General features: G+C 37.5%; 1 protein-coding gene across 1 annotated transcript in view; it reads left to right on the top strand.

Annotated features, from left to right (window-relative positions):
• The first annotated feature begins 457 nt into the window (after positions 1-457).
• Positions 458-11,953, top strand: part of LOC144959049 (uncharacterized) — a 48,850-nt gene continuing 37,354 nt past the window's right edge. Inside the window, exon 1 of the mRNA XM_078891395.1 lies at positions 458-888. The gene's annotated coding sequence lies outside the window, so the exon portion shown is untranslated. The remainder of the gene's footprint in view (positions 889-11,953) is intronic.

Genomic DNA, 11,953 nt, shown 5'->3' with positions numbered 1-11,953 from the left:
ATAAACTTCAATGGCACTTTTTGCTTACAAATCTTATTTTATGTGTTCAACGTTGGATTTTAATTAAATGTAGAAGTTTGAGAGAGCGAGAGTGAGTGAGAGAGAGAGAGACAGAGAGAGAGTGAGAGAGACAGAGAGAGAGAGAGAGGGAGAAAGAGAGAGACAGAGAGAGGGGGAGAAAGAGAGAGAGAGGGGGGAGAGATGGAGAGAGAGAGGGAGAGAGAGAGGGGGAGAGAGAGGAGGAGAGAGAGAGAGGGGGGGAGAGAGAGGGGGAGGGAGAGAGAGGGGGAGGAGAGAGAGAGAGGGAGAGAGAGAGAGAGAGAGAGAGAGAGAGAGAGAGAGAGAGAGAGAGAGAGAGAGAGAGAGAGAGAGAGAGAGAGAGAGAGAGAGTTAAAGTGCTATCAGCGAGACTCGTGGGCCTTCTAGTTTCCACGCCACATTCCCGACGAGTCGGCATGTGTATAGATAGCATTGATCCAGGCAGTAGTTGGGATAATATGCTGTGTGTGTACAGTGTCTATTTTACATTCGTTCGTTCATCAAGTTTATAACAACCCACCCCCCTTCCCCTCTCCTCACCCTCCATCCACCACTACCTCATTACAACAACCCGCCACCATCCCCCTTTCAATCCCGCCTCTTTGCTTGCCTGACTGCCTGCCTGCCTGTCTGTCCGTCCGTCCGTCTGTCTGCCTGCTCGCCGCTGCAGACGTGCCGTCTCGAAAACTTTGCCTTACTAAACTTCATGAATGTCTCTGGTTTTCGCTGCGCTTTCCCTCTAGCTAGCCTAGATTTCATCTCTCATCCTCTCCCAACCATCTACACAATTCATATTACACTCTCATCACTACTTCTACCATACGCTGTGATTTTCCGCGGATTGAAAAGGTAGGAAATGACTTTAGTTTCATCCCTCTTAAAATCCTCTTGCAGTCTTTCTCTCTAAATCTTCTCTTTAATCTTGCTTTATACTGTATTTTTAGATGAATTTCTGGATATCATTGCACTTGTGAGCAGATTGAGAGCTATTAGTTTTGTAAAGCCAAACGGACGGAGCTTCATAAACATGCGGCTATAGAGGCCTATTATACTATTATTATTATTGTTAGACCGCGTAGTGATATAGTCGGTTGTGACTTTACTACCAGGAATCTGATCTCTATTTTAAAAATATTTTTTAAAAAATGATTTTGTTTACTATTTATATATCAATATGTTATTAATGTCTTGTTTATCAGTCATAAACAAGCCCACGCCCATATAATTTACAAACCGCGAAGATGCTTCAACGTTATCCACAAAATACGGATACACAGCGACAGTGAAGAACTATTCCGCTTTCTACTAACGTAATATTATTCGTTCGTACGAAGGCCAAGGGCCGAAACGTTAGTATATCAATCACATCACCAAATTTATTTTTCTCTCTTTCTCCACCGGATCATTTTTAGGTGCCTTTAGTCTTTTGCTTTTTACGTATGAATATTGCGTAATATTTTGCGCGTTTTTTTCCCCTTCTTTTTCCTTTAGATTTTTAAAGCCAGTTAGCCTACTTTTTAACAAGATTGATTTGGCCTGAAAATAAACTCGTGTCGCAATATATGAAGCAAGAAAATCAAAGGAAACTGTATAGGTATTGCATGCACAATAGCCTGAATATCGATGTGTATCAACCACCAAGTCTTCCAGGGTCCATTAGACTAGCTCTAGTCACTTCCGGGTTCTCACTTGGGCGGATCGAGCAGGCACTTACTTAGCTTACCGATGGAATGCGGGTTTTTAAAGTTAAAAAATACTCACCGATTCTGCTCGCCAAATCAATGGCACCGAAACACAAACCTTTGCGTAATATTAAACGTTTATGATTTGATTGAGCGCATTAATTTAGTAAGGACGAATCGCTCAAATGGCGGTCTTATTATAATAAAAGTATTCAATCTATCAAATATCGTGGCGTACCATTGTTCGTCTAGACTCCAGCATATTACCGTGATACTATTTTTATTATCGGTTTATATTTGGCACTTCTTCTTTATTCCCTTTATGGGCCCCCTGTGGCGAAGTGGCCGAGTGGTTATTAAGGCATTGCACTGTGACCCGGAATGTCCCGGGTTCGAGCTCCGCTTTAGGCATTTTCGGTTTTTTTCCTTGGGCAAGATTATTAACCCCCAATTTGCTCACTTGGACAACATGGGTAATTCCTGTTGACATCAGACATCTTGTTTGTTGAATTATCTACCTATATTCCTTCATGGAATACCTAGGCGACGATATCTTATGATGTCGTGGCGAAAGGGCATATTTTTTATGGGGTATTTATTCTTTTTTTTTTTGTTTTTTTTTTACAATTCTGAGTTTTCTCTGCAATTCTGACTCGACTTAAATAATCCGATTTTGCCGGACAAGAAAGATTGGTAACAATGTTAACTTTATCCTTTAAATTGAACACAGATCTGGTTCAAATTTTTTAAATATGAAAAAGTAGGAAATTGAAGTCAGTTATTTTGATGTTTACGAAACAAAATTTACATTTAATTTTACTTTTAAAATGTTAAATGATTTTTTTAGCATCGGGTTTTCCCCAACATACCGTTTAGAGACCACTGGTCAAAAATGTGGAAAAAAAATTAATACATTATGTTAATTTATTCACCAATATTGCGAACTACAGTGGATTCCTTATAACGGCACCATTGCCGAGCTAGAAAGATTGGTTGACTGTAAGCGTGATTGACTTCATCCATTATTATAGGGAATGAGGTTAGCGGAAGAGTAGCGTCCCTTGATTGGACGCATGCGCACAACCAACATGACGTTCTCTCTCTCTAATAACTTTTCCGCCGGTAACGTCACAGACTATGGGTGACGTCCAATCAAGGGACGCTACTCTTCCGCTAATCTCATTCCCTATTATTAGAACACTTTGAGCACCAAGAAAAAAAAAATTATTTGTGACCAACAAGACAGACGTGTGTTGACTTAAAGCGAGATTAACTTTAAGAATATTGACTATACTTGGACTCCTGTAAGGCAAGGTTTTTCTTTACCTATTGAGTGTCTGTTGACTTATTGGTTTGAACTTTCATTTTTTCCCCTCTCTTTGCTTTCTTATCGTCGATGTAATATAACCTATAATCTATCTTTGTCTTTTTTCTTTTTCTTTTCCCTTTTGTAATTTTTTTTCTTCTATTTTTTTGTTTTGTTTGTTTTGTTGTTTGTTTGTTTGTGTTTTTTTTATTTGTAAAAAAAAAGAAAAAGAAAAAAAAGAAGACATTGATATCTATTTTTCCACCCTTTGACAAGATAGCCGTACTGTTATGGGTGTCACGTCATGTCCGTAAACCACTAACGTTATCGCTATGGTGACAGCTTGCTTTGGATCGGTTCGAGCAGTTGAATTTGGCTTTGATCAAAACAAATAAATGATCAGTTTTACTACTTTTCTTTCTTTCTGTCTTTCTTTCTTTCTTTCTTTCTTTCTTTCTTTCTTTCTTTCTTTCTTTTTTTCTTTCTTTCTTTCTTTCTTAATATATTTATTTTGTCTTTTGTTGACAAGGACTTTCAACGATGTGACCGTGACAGCCTAAGTAGGTGTGACGAAGGTGTCTGAAGGGTTTGAAAATAGATTAGTGATAGTTTCGTTGTAGTGTGTGTTGTGCAGATAACACACACACACACACACACACACACACACACAAAGATAATGATAATTTTGGACAACTGTGCAATCAAACACGTCACCATCATCATCTTTCCATAACTAACTTCATCATCATTACCATCGTCGTCGTCGTCGTCATCATCATCATCATCATCATCATCATCATCATCATCATCATCATACATGACAATAACCACCACCACCACCAATCACCATCATCAGTATCATTATCGTCATCCTATAACCACCACAGTCATCACCATCATCATCACTATCCAATATTAACAATATCAACAACAACAACCACCACCACTACCTACTCCATCGCCAACGCTACCACCACCACAACATCCCACAACAGCCACACAATCACCACCGTCAACATCATCATCATCATCATCATCATCATCATCATCTCACAAAAGCCACAAAAACCACATCACCATCACCATCCTCATCCTCATCGTCATCCTGTCAGACCTGTAAATAAATACACGTCGCGCTACAGGTATTACTACACGAACTCGTCCTTGCCTCGCGAGAACTCGGCGATAAACACACGCTTGTTATCGGGGATTATGGAGAAGGTGGGCGTTGTCTGCCGCTCTCCAATCTCAACAACCTTACTTATCCACACACACAATCCACTCAACGAGGCTGGGGTAACAGTCGAACAGTCCTAGCGGTTTAATATGTACGGAAATAAAATGTATAGCATAGCATAGACCGTACTTTTATTAATGAATTCATCTTGTTCGAATACTCGCTATATATAACAATAATAATGACAACAAAAACAACAACAACAATAATAATAATAATAATAATAATAATAATAATAATAATAATAATAATAATAATAATAATAATAATAATAATAATAATAATAATAAAAATAATAATAATAATAATAATAATAATAATAATAATAAAAATAATAATAATAATAATAATAATAATAATAATAATAATAATAATAATAATAATAATAATAATAATAATAATGCTGAAAACTTATATAGCGCTATAACTCCGAGACACCAGACTCTAAGCGCTTAAATTACAAATTACTTTGGCTGAAACATACTCATTCACACACACAAGCACACACACACACACACACACACACACACATACACGCACACACAACACAACACACAACACAAACCAAACCTATCTTGCTTCTCATACCATCTACTAAAATCGAAACAAATATGTTTTAAGCAAACGTTTAAAAATAGACAAAGATTCTTTTTCACGAATGCTCTGCGGTAAGGCGTTCCAAATAGAGGGTCCGAAATGAGAAAAGGATCTCATTCCAGCATTTTTCCGAATTCGAGGGACAACTAGTTTTGTGGAATCACTGGCCGAACGTAAGGGGCGGGGTTTTGAATATCTTTCAATTAGTTCTGAAAGGTAGGAAGGGGCAGTACCTTCAAGACAACGATACACTAAAACACAAGCTTTGAATTTAATTCTTTTCTCAACAGGCAGCCAATGCAGGTCATGAAGTAGAGGTTCGGCAGAGTCGCACCTACGCTTCATGAATACTAGTCTGGCAGCGCTGTTTTGGACAATCTGAAGACGTTTCAGATTGTATTGCGAAACGCCAAACAACAGAGCATTACAATAATCCAATTTCGATAGTACGAGGGACACAACCAGGTGCTTGGTCACATCCTCAGATATGAACCGTCTAATGGAAGCAATCTTTTTTAGTTGGAAAAAGAGAGATCTAACCAAATTATTAACCTGATGCTCCATCGACAGTCCAGAGTCTAAGAATGTGCCAAGGTTTTTCACTTTGTCAACAATTTGAATAGAGGCATCCCCCAACTTCAAATCTGTTTTCACTTTTCCACTTCCTGTTCCCCACATACAGCACCTCCGTCTTATCATCATTCAGTTTCAGTCTGTTCTCATTCATCCATTTCTTAACACTTTGGATACAATTTTTACTATTGGCTGATACTTCTTGTAAATTTCTCGTATTGGAAACGCAGTACAATTGCGTATCATCAGCGTATTGATGGTAAGACAGACCAAAACTTCTGATGATTTTAGACAGATAATAATAATAATAATAATAATAATAATAATAATAATAATAATAAATAATAATAATAATAATAATAATAATAATAATAATAATAATAATAATAATAATAATAATAATAATAATAATAATAAAAATAATAATAATAATAATAATATAATAATTCTAATAATAATAATAATAATAATAATAATAATAATAATAATAATAATAATAATAATAATAATAATAATAATAATGATGATGATAAGATAATAATAATAATGATGATGATAATAATAATAATAATAATAATAATAATAATAATAATAATAATAATAATAATAATAATAATAATAATAATAATAATATAGATGATGATATCGATGATATTGTTATCTTTGTAAATGATATGAGATATAATATTTATCCAGATTGAGATATCTTGTTGTTAGAATGAATGCCCTGTGCTAACATTGAATGATATCATGCAAAAACACATGCCTTGCCATAATACGTGGATTTTAGCTTACTTTTCGAGTTTAAGAGTTTTTGACAAGGTTGAGGGTCGTTTTAATCTATTGTTATTTGAAGGATTACTTTTTTGGCCAAAAAATTTTTAAACATGTTTTTTTAAAGAAATGAAGGAGCATGCACTGGTGTAAGATAAAGAACTGAACGAGTGTGCATGAAAGTTGCCCGACAAAGCAAGAAAGAAAAAGTCAAGAAAAAAAAAAAAGAAAAAAACATCCCAAAAATTCAGTCGCGGCTGACTGACTGGGAATCGAACCTGGAAACTTTCTGATTACCGGTAATTAGAAGGTCTGAGGTTCGATCCCCAGTCGAGGTCGACTGATTCTTTGGGATTTTTTTTCTTGTACCGTCAACTGGGGTGACTTTGCTTCCGGGGTGGGTGACTTTGCCTCAACCGATTTGGAGCATTTTGAGTATTCTCAGGCTTGTTGCAGTTATTCTCCTTGTTAAAGGACTTGATTTGTCATCAAAAGAAATGTTACAAAACTATGTATTCTCTAGTTTGTCCAAATCTAAAGAAGCAAAGTGGCCCCTGTTAAGGCAAAGTGGCCCCAGATAAAGGTATTTTTCTTTCTTGCTTTGTCTGGCACTTTTCATGCACACTTGTTCAAAGCGTGATTTTCAGCAGTTGAGCGACCCAGTTTTTTGTTTGGCTTTGTCACCTTAGGCTTAGGATCGCGTCTCTCAATGAAAAGTAGAGTCAGAAAAGAAATCGAGTACTCAACACAGAATCCAGAATTGAACCCGATCTTGTTTCTTGTGAATCAAGTTACGCTTTGGTGCCACCATGTTAAAAATTGGGGGGTTTATCTTCCGACTCCGACACTCTTGTAGCACTGTTTGATGTTGTTGTTGTGTTTATGCGGCTATTCGTCTTGTGGTATGACACTCCCTTTCGGATCGGAAAGTCCTGGGATCGAGCCTCGCTCAGCTCATAGTTGAGTCCTTGGAAAAGACTCTTTACTCACATTCTCTCTGTAAAATGAGTAGCTCTAGTTTTTTTTTGTGTGTGTGTGTGTGTTTAAAAAAAATTGTTTAATGTATTTTTATTGTTGTTGTTGTTGTTGTTGTTGTTGTCTTTATATTTGTCGTTGTTGTATATTTTTATTGTTGTTCTCGTGCGTTATTGCTATTGTTTTGTGTATTTTTATTTTCTTGTTGTTGATGTTTGTTGAAGGACAATTAATGATATCATTCAATCTATGAAAATTACCCTCATGCTATCAAAACACTCGAACCTTGGGAGTTTTTGACAAGCTTTCGATAAGGGCGCTCGACATTTGAAGGACAAATTTACTGGCCAAATTTAAAATACGGGTTTTGTTTTGCTGGTTTAATTAATTAATTAATTTATTTTTAATTGGGGGTGGGGGGGGGGGGTGTTAGTGTACGGTTTTGTATGTATTACTCATTGGCCATTGACTAATAGAAGTGACCAACCAGTGTGACCATCATGTTAATGATGGAAGTCCTCTATGACTGAATGGACAGGGCCATGAGATATTATCATCATATTTTGGTGGTGGTGTGTTTGTGTCGTCAGTCCAGCAAATTTTGTTGTAGTTAGTAGTAGTCAGGATACACATACCGTGTAGTTGTAGAAATGATGCTGATATTATTATTATGATGATGATGATAGGGGTGGAGTAGATGGTATAGATAGTATGCAGATGACGTCACTCAGGCCTTTGTTATTGTTTTTGCCATCCGCGTTTGTGAGTTGTTCTCACTAAACTGTATTAACCAGACTATAAAAGTTCATGGTTACACAGAGTTTGTGTGTTGGTCCGTTATACTTCCGGATGGCAATGTTGTGAACTCCTTGGCCAAGCGCATTCTATCTATAGTCTGCGTAACCATGAACTTTTATAGTCTGGTATACAGTTTAGTGAGAACAACTCACAAACGCGGATGGCAAAAACAATAACAAAGGCCTGAGTGACGTCATCTGCATACTATCTATAGAAAATAGAAAGTTACAAACCACAGAAGTCTCCATTAACACTCAGAAAGGGAAGTCACGGTTTTCAACGTTAACTTGGCTAACAGAGCGAGACAAAAGTGTAGGATGTGGTTAGGCGTATCCCAATAGTGTGCGTTTTCACGATGAAATCAACCGAGCGGACGCGCGTCTCTCTCTCTCTCTCTCTCTCTCTCTCTCTCTCTCTCTCTCTCTCTCTCTCTCTCTCTCTCTCTCTCTCTCTCTCCCTCTCTCTATATCTCTCTCTCATCTATCTTTCTCTCCTATTTCTACTTTTTTTTCGAATAGACAACGCTGCTAACGACCTGGTACTAATTTATACCTGAGTACGGTGTGAGAATGTGAGTAAAGAACCTTTTCCAAGGACTCAAATATCCGTCGAGCGACGCTCGAACCCAGGACTTTCCAATCCGAAAGCGAGTTTCACACCACTAGAGCACATAGCCACACTATATGATGGACTTGGAAGTGGATTGGATAAAATTCATCATCTGATATTTAGACTTTAAAAGTTAAACTGGCGTCATTCCACTTTCCACCCCTCCCCCTAAATAGTAACGCGTAATGATATCATGTTTACAATAATAATGTGTGACGTCACATTATTAGCCTTTAAGTGTCACTAAAAATCAGTTTCTTTAAAAATAAGTATCATTTAAATGTCTTTGAAGTTGTTCTTTTATTCAGAGCTAACGAAATCTGAATCGGTTGAGGGGTAGAATAAAAGATTTCTTACACTCTTGAATTTTATTGGAATTCGCAAGCTCGTGCAGTGGTTGGGAACACGTCCGGAATACGATTCAATAGTCTGATGTCACGTCGCCCAGCAAAGGCGGCCATCTTGGTTCTAAGCAAAGAAAATCAGTACTTTTTATTTTTAATGCTGGCTAGAAGTTTTCATATATGCCTTGTGATCAGAATGTGTAAAAGTCAAAACATAATCAGATGTATGTGTTTTTTTCCCTCTGGATACCCTTTATGCTCGCCGGAGAAATATTTCATACGGTCGTCCGCCATTGTTCCGATAGTTTAGAGCCAGTGTTACTAAGTTACCATGCGTCATTAGGAAGGAAGTGACGTTACGACTGTTGAAGAGTATTCCAAAAGCAAGAGTGTAAGAAATCGTAATATTATTCACCGGCCTTGTCATGTCATTTGCACCACATTCCGTATAACACCACCCACTCCCACACGCTCCTCATCGCTAGTGATTTCCTATATTATAATCACATGTCGGAATAACACCCTACGCCTCTAATTGTATAGTAGAACCGGAGACTAAAATGATGGGGACACGAAACTCAGGGGCTCCTTCCGTATTTGGGTGTTCAATGTCAAGTCGGTAAACATGACATTTGTGTATTGATGGTATGTGCGGCTATGTGGTCTCGTGGTATGACACTCGCTTTCGGATCGGAAGGTCCTGGGTTCGAGCCTCGCGCTCGGCGCATAGTTGAGTCCTTCGAAAAGGCTCTTTACTCACATTCTCTCACCGTACTCAGGTGTAAAATGAGTACCTGGCCGTTAACAGCGTTGTCTTTGTCCGAAAAATTGTAATTTCGCCTAACAGGCGTCATGTCCCGTCCTACATGTTAAATGTTGCTGTTGACCAGGGACCCCTTGTAAAGCGCTTTGAGCACATTTAGTGGATATTGTGCTATGTAAAGCAAATTATTATTTTTATTTTTTTTAAAATGTGTTTGAATAAAAATCAATCGCATAAATACACACACAAAATAGTTCGTCTGAGAGAATTTAGTGAGAAGAAATCACGTCTGAAACAATAGATAGTATGCGCTTGTCTAAGAAGCTCATAACATTGCCATCCGGAAGTATAACGGACCAACACACAAAACTGTGTGTATCCAGGAACGTTTATTATAGTCAGGTTAATACAGTTCAGTGAGCATTACTCACAAACGCGGATGGCAAAAAACAATAACAAAGACCTGAGTGACGTCATCTTCGAATTATCTATAGAAAGCTGTGAAAACTCGTGCCAAATTTAAATTGTATTACATATTATAAACATTATGAGCGAGAGGATGTCTACCGACTTGACTCGACCCACCTGTGACTCGACCTGACATAAAACGCATCGTCTGCTATTTAAAAACCTTTCGCACTTTCGAAGTTTCGCATCTCTATAATAATATTAAATCGCTGTCATCGGAAGAACTCGGTGCACTGCACTTGACCGACTGTTGAACACCCACAATATATATACAATAGGCCTGCTATTGCTGGTATGCGCTTGACTAAGAAGCTCACAACATTGCCATCCGGAAGTATAACGGACCAATAAACACAAAACTATGTGTTACCTTAAACGTTTATAGTCTGATTAATACAGTTTAATGAGAATTACTCATAAACGCGGATGGCAAACAGCAATAATAAAGACCCGAGTGACGTCAACTTCATTCTATCTATTGCTATCGTTTTAGTGGGAAAAAAGTTTTACTTCACGAAATCAAAAGAGAGTATAATACTAAACACAGAACGTTTCGGGCATTTAGCTAAAATAAAACTCATAAAATCCGCCAGCCGGATATAGATAGTTTGCGCTTGGCTTAGAAGTTCACAACATTGCCATCCGGAAGTATAACGGACCAACACACAAAACTATGTGTAACCATGAACTTTTATAGTCTAGTTAATACAGTTTAAGTGAGAATCACTCACAAACGTGGATGGCAAAATACAATAACAAAGGCTTGAGTGACGTCATCTTCGTTCTATCTATAACCCAACACAAAACTATGTGTAACTTTAAACTTTTATAGTCCGATTGATATAATTAAGTGAGAACTAATCATTAAAATGGCTGGCTAAAAACAATAACAAAGAGTTGAGTGACGTCAATTTCGTTCCATCTGTAAGTTTTATATTTAGATGATTTATTTCACCCACTATACGCCAATCCGCTTCCGCTTCCTTCAGAACGATCAAGGCTCATGGAGCCGGAGTTTATGCCAGTTTCTATAAAGTGAAAAGCACAATAATAGATTGCTACCCTTTGGATCGGACGCTCGTCTAGCTTAAAGTCCTTACTTTCCCCCCAGATCGAACAGACCCAGCTACCCAACCACTGCTCGGTAGACAGTATTAATCAATTTAGTTTTGGTAATAGTAATAGGTAGTTTGAAAAATTGTGGATGACACGGAGAGAGAGAGAGAGAGAGAGAGAGAGAGAGAGAGAGAGAGAGAGAGAGAGAGAGAGAGAGAGAGAGATATGAGGTTGGGGAACGGATATATAGATAGTATGCGCTTGGCTAAGAAGCTCATAACATTGCCATCCGGAAGTATAACGGACCAACACACAAAACTGTGTGTAACCATGAATGTTTATAGCCTGGTTAATACATTTCAGTGAGCATTATTCATAAACGCGGATGGCAAAATACAACAACAAAGGCTTGAGTGACGTCATCTTCGTTCTATCTACCTATCTATCCATCTATCTATATATATATAGATAGAATGCGCTTGGCCAAGGAGTTCACAACATTGCCATCCGGAAGTATAACGGACCAACACACAAACTCTGTGTAACCATGAACTTTTATAGTCTGGTTAATACAGTTTAGTGAGAACAACTCACAAACGCGGATGGCAAAAGCAATAACAAAGGCCTGATTGACGTCATCTGCATACTATATATATATATATATATATATATATATATATATATATATATATATATATATATATATATATAAATTAACATTTCGATTTATGG

This window comes from Berghia stephanieae, chromosome 13 (assembly GCF_034508935.2).
Source record: "Berghia stephanieae isolate SIO BIC M18660-M18661 chromosome 13, UCSD_Bste_1.3, whole genome shotgun sequence".
In the NCBI taxonomy this organism is placed as follows: Eukaryota; Metazoa; Mollusca; class Gastropoda; order Nudibranchia; family Aeolidiidae; genus Berghia; species Berghia stephanieae.
Note: the sequence above shows the minus strand (reverse complement) of the source record. Positions and strands in the feature narration are given on the sequence as shown.